Here is a 12,641-nt window from a genome sequence, read left to right on the forward strand (position 1 = left end):
TGTCTGAACAATCTTCAGGCTCCCAGCTCCACACTTGGATTCTCATTTCCACCACACATGGCTGAGCAAAGCATTTTGGCCCTAGAAAGAGGCTCAGTTCCTCATCATACACGTGCAATCACCCCTCCCTCCTGGGAATTGCACTCAATTCAGACTTTTTAAGGAAACACAACATTATTGTAACTAAATATAAATTGATAATAGTGTTCTGCAATATGAATGTAACTGGTGCCACGAAACAAAGCTGGTAGGAGCATGATGCAAATAAACGAGGAGATAGATCTTCATGTAGAATGCATCAGAGTCGTTGGGCTCCTTCCCAAAAGATATTATGGATCCCTAAAATTTTACATGAGTACAAGGGGAGGCTGGACAAGTATTTGAAACAAACAAACAAACAAACAAAAGCCCTTCTGCTGAAAGTTGCCAAGCAGAGAGATCACATCAAGCTCAGGAAATCTTCAGAGCTGCAATAGTTAGATGCTGGGGGAGTGATGAGGGCAAATATCATATGCTTGCACTGTTCTTTTCCCTGGAAGTCTATTTATGGCCACTGCTGGTGTACCATACTGGGCCAGCACATTGGTCTGAACCAGCACAACTCTTATGTTTTTGCATAATTAAAAAATAAAATAAAATAAAATTACAAAGTATTCATATTCCAAATCAAAGATACCGACACTTCCAAACTGAGAGCACAGAGCTTCTTTCACGTGTCTCCATAGTACTTCAGTGATGCAGTACAGACTACTGACACGTCACTAATGCAGATTCTCATGAGGATATCTATCTAGATGTAGCTGTATGATCTGTAGATATGTATGTGTATACATGTATGTATGCATTCATCTGTTTTTAGCCTATCCCTTTGCGTTCTGAACATCTTGCAGTCAGAAACCTGTTCCTTCCACCATTTATCATATGCATCAATCTCAGACTACAGGATGTGTTAAATACCAATTACAGCTTTTTATTCTGCAGGTGAGCTTACTCATTTAGTACTCTTTTGTTTCCAATCGTGGCACATTTTCTGCTTCTATTTCTCAGAATCCCTAGCTTGGATTATTTTTCCTCCAGTTAAGGGATGCTTCACATAAAAGCAGACTGCAAACGTATCATTTTTAGATGAGCCACCTGGATATTATTATTGCTGTTATCATTTCCCACTTATGTACCATTGCATTTCTTTCTTTACCAGATGTTTACATAGTCTCTGTGGATCACATTTCTTACGGTTCCCTGAGAGCATGAGCACCAAACTCTAGTTTAATTATATCAGTGCTGGTCACTTCTTTTTTCACTAGCACATTGGAAGACAGTCAACCCGTAGGGATGGCTCTCAATCTAAGAAGGCAATCAGTCTCTCATTGAATCAACAACAGCACGTTAGATTTGAGCACCAAAGAGGGAAGTAAACCTTCTGCCTGATGAAGTGCCTGTTGTTTTGAAAATACTTTTTATGTTTCATAAAATGCTAATGATGGACCAGATGGTTTCACTGTAATGTACAACAAAACATAAAGAATTATCCCATACATTATTGTTATTATTATTATTATTATTGTTACTAGTTAAGTATTTTAGCCTAGCTATTACCCAGTAGCCCATGCAACGTATAGCTCAGAGTCACATGCAAGATCCTCACAGCCCTGAGGAAACACATGACAAGACATGTGACAAGAAGGAGTCAGCAGTGGCTGAACCATCAGCCAAACTACCAGTATCAGAAACTGCATGGATCCAGAAAACAAGGCACAGGAGTGACCTGCACTTCAATACTATGAAATTAAATCAACACTGCGGAATCCAGGACAAAGAGCAAACACCAAATCAGGGCTAAATTGGAGCCTGAAGGCACAATGGGCAGCAACCCAGCCATGCCTATCTGGATCAGATTTACGTACACTTAGAGGAAGCAAGTGAAGGCTTGCTATTGCCAACCCCCAAAAGCTAATGATGAGAACATAAAGTATTAATCTAAGACTCCTCCTGAGGTAGAAACTGCAGAAACCTCCAATTCCCAAACAGACCTGATAGTCCAAAAGCAGTACTGTTGCAATTACAGTATTGTTGTAATGTTGCTGCAAATTTTAAATAGAACTCAGTACATATACACTTTGTAATGTAGCATAATAAAGTTTTGCAAATGCTACAAATACAGGATTTTACCAAATTCTGTCTTTTGTTTCACTGAAGTAACTCATTATGAAGTATATAAACGAAGGAGAAATCTAGCTACTCCTAACTATCTAACTGTGACAGAAGCCCAAGTCAGACAAAGTTTTACAGCGGAACTGCCTAGACCTTTTCTTTATAATGAGATCCCCAAAGAAGACAAAAGACTTTGAAACTCAGAAAGCAATGTTTTATTAGAGCTTGAACTAGAAAAAGAAAAAAAATATATATATAGAAAAAGCTCAAAATGACCAACTCAAGCAGAATAGAAATAAAAAGGGCTCCTAAACACTTCTTCCTCAGTTACAGGCTTGGTTTCAGTCAAGTCAGTAACTTTCTTAATTTGTCACCAACTTGACTATTCTCCTCTGGGCCCTAGCCCTTTCCACCAGCCTCCAAAGTCTGCCTGCTTGCTCCTCCTGTCCAATCCCACAGCCTGAGCTGCCTGCTCCAAGCTCTGTGTTGCAATTCTTCCACGTGCCACACTCAGCTGCCTTGAAAAGTTTTTCCACCCACGTACGCCCAGCTGCTGGATAGACAGGAACCATCTGCTTTACCCTCCAAGGGGCTGCACCTGACCTAGCATTCATAAAGGGACATCCTACAATGGTAAGCAAAGGAGAAGGAAACAAACAAACAAACAAACAAAAAAGAATTCCTCACTACTATGGAAATCTTGAACAATTTAATAATTGATTGCTTATGGATTTTAGTATAAAGGAAAACTCTAACCCTGATACACGCAGTGCTGCCCTAAAATGAATCCTTCTCCAATATACCACCTAGACAAAAAACACATCGTTACTTTCCATATATATTTTTCAGTAAGGAAACCTTTATAAGATCTGGTAGAGCAGCAGCAACTAGACTTTACAGTTTTCTTTGAGGCTGATGAAACACAAATTAAGAAATTTTCTTTAAATGTTAAAGCACAGTAAACACATAAATATCTTCACCACCACTACTGCAGGACTGGCACAGAAAGATACCTGAACGAAATGTCTTGAAACAGCACAGAACAATGAAAAACTGGGAAAGGAGGGGAAAGGAAAGCATTGTAAGGGTTTGGGTATGGGTATCAGGTGACTGTGTGAAAGGGCCAGAAAATGAGGTTGATAGCTGAACACATGCCAACCTGGCAGTCCCTCTATATCAGCATGAAGTGTGAAGGATGAGAGCTGTACAAAAAAGAAAGCATGGAAATGCAAGGGCGTGGGGGATAAAGAAAAAGGGGAAAAGGTTCTTTTTCATGCATGGAATCAGACACAAACAGCTTGCACTTGCTAAGGAGTTACCAGGCTTAAGCTGAAGGCCAGAGCTGACAACACATACCATAAAACAGTCTGTTGGGCTCTGCAGGGGATTTTAGAGCCCTAATGTTAATAGGAAGCCTGGGTGCCTTCCCACTCCATGATGGCCCTGGCCTGAAGAAAGCAGAGAGATGAGCTATGACCTGGTACGCTTCTACTTTTTGCATACCCTTTTGCTTCTTTACAGTTTGAAAAAAGGAAAATGCAACATTATGCAACAGCCAGTGTTATATGAGCTACCAGCATGACTGTCAGGAGTGGGATACTAGTGGGCTCAAATGGCAGAGATCCAAGGGAACAGCTAACGGCCATTTATTTGCCTGCCTTATATGAATTATATCATGAAAAATATGTTCCAACTGAAACAGCATCAAACCAATTTATTCCAATCTCAGTAGATACAATCAAATGTTTAAAATCCTAATGCCACAATATAAAAGAAATCAGTAGATCCATAGACTCAAATTTAAAATCACCGAATTCATGCAACTCGTATTGAATTTGAAACAACCATTTCATGATTTTATTTTTGTAAAAGAAAACTAATTGACACAGGCAGCATGCCCTAAAAATAGGAGCTTTTGCTATATAATGTAAATGACAGTATCCCTACATAGGGCTTGAGTAGGCTAGTAAAATGCAAACATTTGAAGATAAGGTTCTCCATAGCCAGTAAAAATGTGGCAATAATATTGAATTAAACATCCTTTGCACTTGTCTCACTGAGAACATTTCATTTCAACAGAATAGTAATGTTCACTAATGACTGAAACCTTATTATTTTTGTTAAAATTGTCTAGCATTTGGCTTTATTTGCTTCAGTTGTGGGAGTTCATTCAGTCTTTCTTTTTTATTAGTTTGGGATATAAGGGCTAGCAAAAGCTCTGTCAGCTCTGGAGGAACAAACTGTGTGGGCTGAATCTCATCAAATTCACTGATGTTATGCTGATCATGTTTAATATCTGTTCAGGGATGTAAAAACTTTTTAGCAGGAGTGAAATTGTACTGACTCTGCCCAGTACCCATGAAAAGAAGCTAATCTAAGGGCAACGCAGGGAATACTATTCACTTGTTAAAAATTCCTATTTTAAACAGATTCTACAGTTGGCTCTAAGCAAAGACACTTTTTCCAGATTAATAACCCTCTCCTTTCTCAGAATCCCAAATAGATTTACATAGAGCCCTAAAGTCAGTTCATAAAATGTGTTTAAACTGATGGAAGAGAATTTTATGATAGGAAAAAAAGCTTCACTTTTTGAACCTATACAAAAATGTACTCAATATTTCTCTTATACAAGGGAGCCCAGACCTATGGATGTGTTTATTATTTACTACCTCCTTTCTGTTAAAATGCATTTTTTAATGCAGCCCTCCCTTAGTCTCAAATTATTCAATTTCATACCAAAGTGGGGAGAGAGATGCCTCTTTTTAAACCTCTCCTTTAAAGAAAATAAATCAAGAGTCTAGAAGATCACCATCTACCAATTTATTGCAGCTCTGACTTTCCAAAAGATGTAAAATCAAAATGAGTTTGAGACTTGCACATGCAGGTCCCTGAAGTAGTGAGACAGTCTTTAAACCCTCTTTCTCATTTTCAGGTGCTCACAGAGCTCCTCTGCCATTCCTCTGCCTGATCTCCTCCCTCTAAGATCTCAGGCTGCCAGTCTCTCTGCTTGCCTGTCTTTGCATCTCTCTGGCATGCGAGTATCTCCCCTGCTCCTCTGCCACCACACTTTTCTTACATCTGTCAAGGATCTTTCCTGTTTCCAGGTATCCATTCAGGTGCAGCAGAGCCCTCCCTTTTATATCTGCAGTGGCCTGGCTGCCCTGCCAACTGCTTGGGAGTGGAGAACTGAGGGCTACTGACTGGTGGCAAGCCCCACTGGACAGTTATGAGTCTTCTCAACTCCCACCCAGCCTCTTCCACTCCCTGAGTCAGCGACAAAATGCCTCCGAGGTGCTGTGGAAAGAAAACCCAACAGTCAGTGAGGGACTAGGCAGCAAAAGATATGATTTCCAAGACCCCAGGTGCTCCTTGTGAGGCACAACGTGCCTTTGTTGATTGCTGTCTTCCATGGGATGTTAACTATATTCAGTAACCTTTTGGGTTAGATATGTACTGTAGCTGGAAGTTCTGGGTCTGCTTAGATAATGCATTTCACAAAATCCCAAGTGATTAGTTTTCCAAGGAAAATCTACTGAAATATTCTGCGTCACATCTCTCCTATCCTTTAATCTATAGGAAGTGTCTTGAAAACTTATTTGGAGGTAATTTGAATTTGAAAGAGGAAATAAATCCACCCAAATCATCCCAACAGCAGCGCTCTTCACTAATCAAAAAGCCAGGGATCTTTCATTAAAGACATCATGAAACCATCAGCAGAGTCAACTCAGGACTTTGCAGGATATTATAAAACATCCTTCATTCAAGTCCTGTCCAAAATTAGTTATTAAACTAAGTAATACTCTCAGAAAATGAATATGAGATGGGGCTCAAGGCTTGTGTGAATGTAAGGGACTGTGGTCTGGCATAGGGCTTTAATAATTTCAGCACCCATATTCTACCCTGATGCAGTCCTTGATGAGGTCCTGGAGGACCTGCTTCCTTCAGCCATGTTCAACCATGCTCACCCGCTGTGTGGCACAATCGCTCTTGTGGGTACTGTGAGGTGGTACATTTATTCTCAACATCATTTTCAGACCTATAATATTTGGTTTACAAACCAAGGGGCTGTGTTTTGAACTCAACTGATATTTTCCATTCATTTTTTGCATTTGGAATTTTTGTCTATTACAGTCCTTGCTACCTCAATTCCTAGAGTAAAATATCAGAGACGTCTCAGTGAGTGGGAGGATTTTAGTTTGATCTCCCACTGAAATTCATAGCCTTGTTTGATCACTCATTCTGGATGTGTGGGTACAAGCTGGTATCCTGCTTTCTGTTCCATAGCTGAATTTCAATCAAATTTGAAAAGGATTCTGTGAGTTTCATGAAAACAAGCAGCAAGCTAATGGACCATTATTTCCCCTCCGAGAAACAAACAAACAAACAAACAAACAAACAAAAAACTAATAAGATGAATGGTTTTTATGTAATCAGAGACTCAAGTAGCTGAGGGAGAGAAGAAAGGTGAGAGAGAGATGTTGGAAACAATGCTTTTTGCTCCTTCTGTTAAAGAAACTACTAGTTCTGTTTTTTCATTCTGTCCTTGAATGTCCAGGACCCACATGATTCCTGCCACACCAGCCATTACATGTGTTATAGAGAACACAGTTTGTTCTGGTTTGCAAAACATTGCTTTGATTTTTTTTTTTTTTTTTTTTTTTTTTTTTTTGATAATTGGAGAAAAGTCTGTGAAGAAAGCAAGACATCAGAGAAGGAGGGCCTGTTACTGCTGATGAACTGGAATGATGGGATTTTGCTGAAGTTGTCCTGGAGATACCTTATAGGTGAATTATTGCCATTGCTCTGCATTATTCTGTTCTCATTTATTGGCTAAGTAAATAATGTGACAGGCAATGACCTGTTTGGTTTGATGCTCAGTTTGTACTGACCAAAGGGCTTCGAGCAAACACTGAGATGCTAAGAGACCTAGCTGTGAGGCAAATACCAATTGTGTTTGACAAAAAAAGAAAAACCTTGATTAATAGAACAAATGTGGATCCTTTCCACTTATGGTTTAGGGTAATCCTTTGTGTCCTTGAATTAGGAAGGCCAATGTCATGCCAGCTGTATTGGCTTGCTTGAAAATTCAGCATTTAGCATAGAATAATGATGAAACTTGGCTCTATAGGAGAAAATCTGATTGAATTCCAAAGATGAAAATATACCCCCCCAAAATAGAAATAATGTTAGTAATTAGCTAAGAAAGAGTGAGATTCAATGACTTAATAGTACCATTCAAAGAGTTTTAAGCTGTTTATAATTAAGAAAAAGTTTTGAAGAACAGAATATGAAGTCTCCTGTTATGAATGGAGGTAGTTTGCTAGGGGTGTTTTGGCAGTGAAGTAATTCCCAAAATAGAGTACTGGATTCACTCCCAGCTAAAAGAAGCAAAACTTGCAGATGTTGCTTATGCAGAAAAAAAAAAAAAAAACAAAAAAAAAACAAAAAAAAAACCACGTATATATATGTGGCCAGATGCAGCAATTCTAAGAATTGCATCTAGCACAGAACATGTGGCTGTTTTAGCATAACACCAAGAAATGATACTGAATGCTTATGAACCATATCTTTCAGAAGGCCCTGATTCAGCAAACAATTTAAATTCATGTTTAACTTAAATATGTAAGTAGTCCCAGTGGGATTACTCATATGCAGAGGCACATGCTTAAGTAACTTGCTGAATCAAATCGTAAAACCCCTAACAACCCAATCTGACTATGAGTCAACTGGCTAACAAGATTCTCCTTTTTTTTTTTTTTTTTTTTTTTTTTTTTTTTTTCCTGGAGACACAAGCTCCTCTTTTATCTTTCTGTACTCTATTTGATGCACTCTATATCCTTCAGATTTATTTGTTCTCTTGGGTTTTGGTTTGCCTGCTATTGTTATTGTTCATCAAATATTTCATATACAAGTGCTTTCCAAAACAAGACAATCAATCCCAAGCAACACATTTGCAGTAATTTATAATTAACAGAGTATTTTTCTGTCATGCAATGGCGGTGGGATTTACACATTTATTTTCTGCATGCGTTTTTGCTGATAAGCTAGAAAAGTAAATAAAATTTCATGCAAAAACCTAAAGAGAGCAATAGAGAATGGTTATTTGTTCCTATCATTACAAAGGAAAACTGACTGGTAGACACTTTTAGAAAGGCTACTGTCTTCCCACTCTGCTGCTGGTCCTGCTTTCTTGCTCCTCTGGCCTCTCCTGACTTCCCAGGTCTCCCCATCTCCCTTGTGGCAGCTCTGATACACCTTGCTCTTCTCCATGAGCCAATATGACATGCTAACACAGCAGAGGGAATGTCCTTGGCAATCACCAGAGCCAGCCCAAGACAAATGGTGGGAGTGTATGGCCAAGAGCAGGGTGGGTGATGGGAGGGGGGAGTGGGAAATCCCTTACTGGACAGCATACAGCTCTTCAACCGATCCACAAAACAGTACAGTTAGGATGACACAGAAGATTTGCTGAAGAATTGGAAAGAGCACCACTGGCAGTATCCTCTTTTGCTGGAGAAAATTGCCATTTGTGGTCAAGAGATCAAACAATGCCATGTCTCCTAGGGAAGAGCACCAGAGCACCAGAGACACCACCTCCATGTGTTCTGTGAACAATAGAGCAGACAGCAGCTCTGGAGGGAAAAACATCACAGTGGGTTGGCTATAGTTTATATGCAAAAAGGGGCTTAATTCTTGAAACTATTGGTAGTGAGTTATTTACCTAGATTTATCTAATGCTTTACCTACAGGACTTTATAAGAACATTACAAGGATTAGCTGATGTTTGTGAAGTGCTTTATGGATGAAAGTACTAAGTGTCCAGGACAGAGGCTACTGACACCAATTGCTTTCTGGCATTCTGCATTAAATATGCAGGGGAAGCAATGAATTTAAACAGGCTACTAAACCCCTTTTGATTAGAAAAGAAGTCTCTCATGGAAATGCTCGAAGGCAAAGCTCTTCACAGGGAAAGAGGACAGTCCATTCCCTCGCTCTGGTGCAGAAGGACACAGTAGTCCCTGCCATCTAAATAACATTGCTTTAAATTTGCTAGGTGTGAGAGAAAACTCATTTACCAGACACAGCAGTGCTGTGAAATCCTTCCCTTGAGAACTAAAAAGCAGCAGATTGCAGTTAAAAATTTTGTAATGTATCCTGAAGGACAGCTCTTTCAGAGCTGAGCAGAGGGGCCATTAGGCCATATGCCCTGGGAGCAGGTCACCCAATTAATCTCCATTTAGGGGAGCAGAATAATTGGCCTCTGAAGTAAAAGGTGCTCATTCAGATAAAACCTAGGTGTTGTAAACTTTGAGGTTTACCTATGCCTAGTTATTAACCTTCATCAGATTTAATTAAGCCCTGTGGGTAAAGCACAAGCGCTGAGAGATTTTATACCCATGTCATATTTTCTAAAGGGAGATTAAATACAGTTTCATCTACCCCTTTTGCTTTGCTGAGTGGGAATTCTGTCAGCTGGAGTTTTCCTGTATGTGGCAGAGAACATCTGAGAGCACAGTATCTGGAGTAACCCACATTTCTGTGACTCACATGGCACATTAAGCATCAGCGGTTACTTCAGGAACCATAGTTAATGCTACCATGTAGGTCTGTTTACGTTAATTTTTCTAATTCCCCCATCAGCACTAAATATATGACCAAGTGTGAGAAGCTGCCTACTTTAGGGAGAGGATGCATAGCTCTGAGTACTTTGTTCAGTGTCTCAGAAAGCAGAGCACATCTGTATATTGAAAGTTTATTTGGATAGTCACTGTCGAGGCATTGATGGATACATGGTATGTTAGAGACATCCATGACCTAAACCTCAATAATACAATGCTTTACATTCAACTTGACTATTGGATTGGATGAGAAAAATGTCTAAAAAATGACCTGGCCATTTAAGACTCACACTAAGTCAGACTTAGGTGAGGTGAAGCTTATGTGAGAGGATCCTCTTACAAACTTCATATTGGGAAGATGTGTTCCAAGAAAGGTCCATAAGGGCTGTAGCTTGGTTGTTAAAAAACAAAAAATCAAAAAAACTTTTTTTAAAAGTCAGTTGATCGATTTGATGGGTATTATACCATGCAACTGTAGAGACTGTAAAATGACAGGGTATGTGATTTTTTTTAAATTTTATTTAGTTATTTTTTTTAATTGCTGCAGTTCCTACCCGTATTTCTCCAGTCCCTGGAGGTTTTGTTGTGCTTCAGTGGTTCATTTGCAAACCCCCTGTTTGCAAATGGCATGAATGCAGTATTAAAATCTACAATAGTGATTTGCAAATTGTAGTCTTTTGTCCATAGGGGTTTGATCGTCTCCATGATAATGCTGGCAAGAATACTTTAAAGCATGGAACGAGAACTGCCACTGCTGAGACTGCTGCCTGAAAAAGAGCCATCTTCAAACCCAGTGCTCAGAAGCATCACCAGAAATACAAGAAGAAAGAAAGGAAGATACTGCTGCTGCAGAAATAGCCACTGCATAGGACTTGTTACCCTCACCAAGAGACTGGAAAAAGATTAACTACTACCATGGTCCAAGGCAGCATGGAACGAGACCTACTGTTTCTTGATATGCCTGTGGTGTCTGGGAAGGATGATTTTGAGGGAGGGTAACCAGGTCTCTGTCCACAGCTCACGTTGTCTCCTCCTTTGATGCATATCATCTGCCCTACCTTATGCAGGTATCCTACTGTCACCTCCTGCAAGGTGCTGCATGTCCTCCCTGAACAACTGCAGTGGCCCCTAGTGTTGCAAATGGGGTTGGTGCAGACCGAGGGAAGAAAAGGGGCTGTTGGGCTTTTTGCCTGATGAAGGACCTTCACAAACTCCAACAGGTGCATAAAACAGTGCAAATAAAGGCAGCTTTTTCATCAGGAGCACTAACAAAAGGCAGAGCCATACACAGGATGAATAGGTGAAAGCCTTGAAACCTCTCATCGAGATGGGAAGAAAACCACATATTTTTGCTGAAAATGTCATTCTCCCAGAGCCTCCTTCCCCTGAGGTTCAGTGTACCCTTGGTTAGTTCATGCCAAACAAAGCATGGGACGCTGTTCACTGAGTGGGATGCTCAAAATATTTCCAGGAGCACTGTCATCATTATTGTCTTCACCCACAGGTTCAGAGATGACTCAGTGCATCAGAGGATGCCACTTTTGGAAACCAAGCTGAGTGTGCTGCTTGTGCCAGCGATGGGGCTGAAGTCTGGCTTGCTGAATCGGCATAGCTCTAGGTGTTGGGGTTATTTGACTTTACCTGAAGAGAAAAGGGGGCTGTATATGTATAATGGTTCAGTTGATAAAGTCATTAAAAGTTAACCAGATCTGGCTGTGAATCAACAGTAAGAAATTGTCTGGTTATATCATTCATATTATGTGAATGCATTGTGGGTCTGTATTTGAATGTTCTTGTACCTTATTTTCTCATGGCAAACTGTAAAATCTCTGCAACAGCTCCAGACTTCATTAATGAACATAAAGAAGGCTATATCTTTTTCTTTGAAAGCAGTACTGTTTCTACTGCCAAGCTGGTATATTCCTGAAGAGGGGAAAATTGTTCTCCATTAAGCTTTCTTGACCTAGGTCCCGTTTTATACTGGGAAAGATATCTGTTATTTCTAATCATTGTTAATGACCGTACTTATAAATATCTATAACTCAAGTCCATTTTTAAATAAGAGTACTTTTTTTTTCCTGATTGTATCTGAAATGGTAGTGCTGTGATAAAGGTAGGAAAAAGCAGCATGAACTGCTGCAATGGAACAGCAGAAGAAAAGAAATAATGCCTAGCCAAGGTTCGCTAACAGCAGATAGGGTGGCTTGGTGCGTTCCAAGAGTTTAAAAATAACAGTATGACATTAGTGTATCAATGGTGTAAAATCAAAGGACCGCTGTCCTGGCTGGTAGGTCAGAGTCTGGCATACACTACTATTTTAAGTGGCAGTAAAATCTGTATAGTGACAGCATAATCAAGCAAATGCTACTAGCAAAATTGTTGCTCTGCTATACCAGTGACTGAAGAAAAAAATTAGTTGCAAGGCTGGTTCTGCATTGCAGATTAAATTTGTCATACTTTTCCTATGTTTATTCAGGTAAGAAACAAAGCAATACAAACAAACAAACAAAAACAAAACTGCAAGTAAATAATGTTCACAGGTGATGTAGACATGACTACATGAAGGGTACATGAGTTCTTGAGTAAAATCCATTAGTCTGAGCAAGAATGCATGCCTATGTGCATCCTATTAGAACTTAGATTTGGGGGCAAAGTGAGGTGAATATGGAATTTGGCTGCCATAATAATTATTCTATATTTGTCATTGCATTTATGAATTTCATGTTAATACCAGTGAAATTAAAAAGCTTGTAAAGGTAGGAGCCTCATCTATCCAGCATAGAGACATGTGAATCATACGCCTGTGCAGCATTGCATTGTGTTTTCTTACCTATATATCCAAACACTTTAGATTTTTCAAAGCAAGGTAAA

General features: G+C 39.6%; 1 long non-coding RNA gene across 1 annotated transcript; it reads left to right on the plus strand.

Moving 5' to 3' along the window:
• Positions 1-1,705: 1,705 nt before the first annotated feature.
• LOC311432556 lies at positions 1,706-11,476 on the plus strand. The gene is made up of 2 exons (XR_014690128.1): positions 1,706-2,784; positions 10,458-11,476. It is a non-coding gene; the product is annotated as an uncharacterized lncRNA (long non-coding RNA).
• The last annotated feature ends 1,165 nt before the right edge of the window (positions 11,477-12,641 follow it).

This window comes from Aythya ferina (genome assembly GCF_964211825.1).
Source record: "Aythya ferina genome assembly, chromosome: 2".
NCBI classification, from domain to species: domain Eukaryota; kingdom Metazoa; phylum Chordata; class Aves; order Anseriformes; family Anatidae; genus Aythya; species Aythya ferina.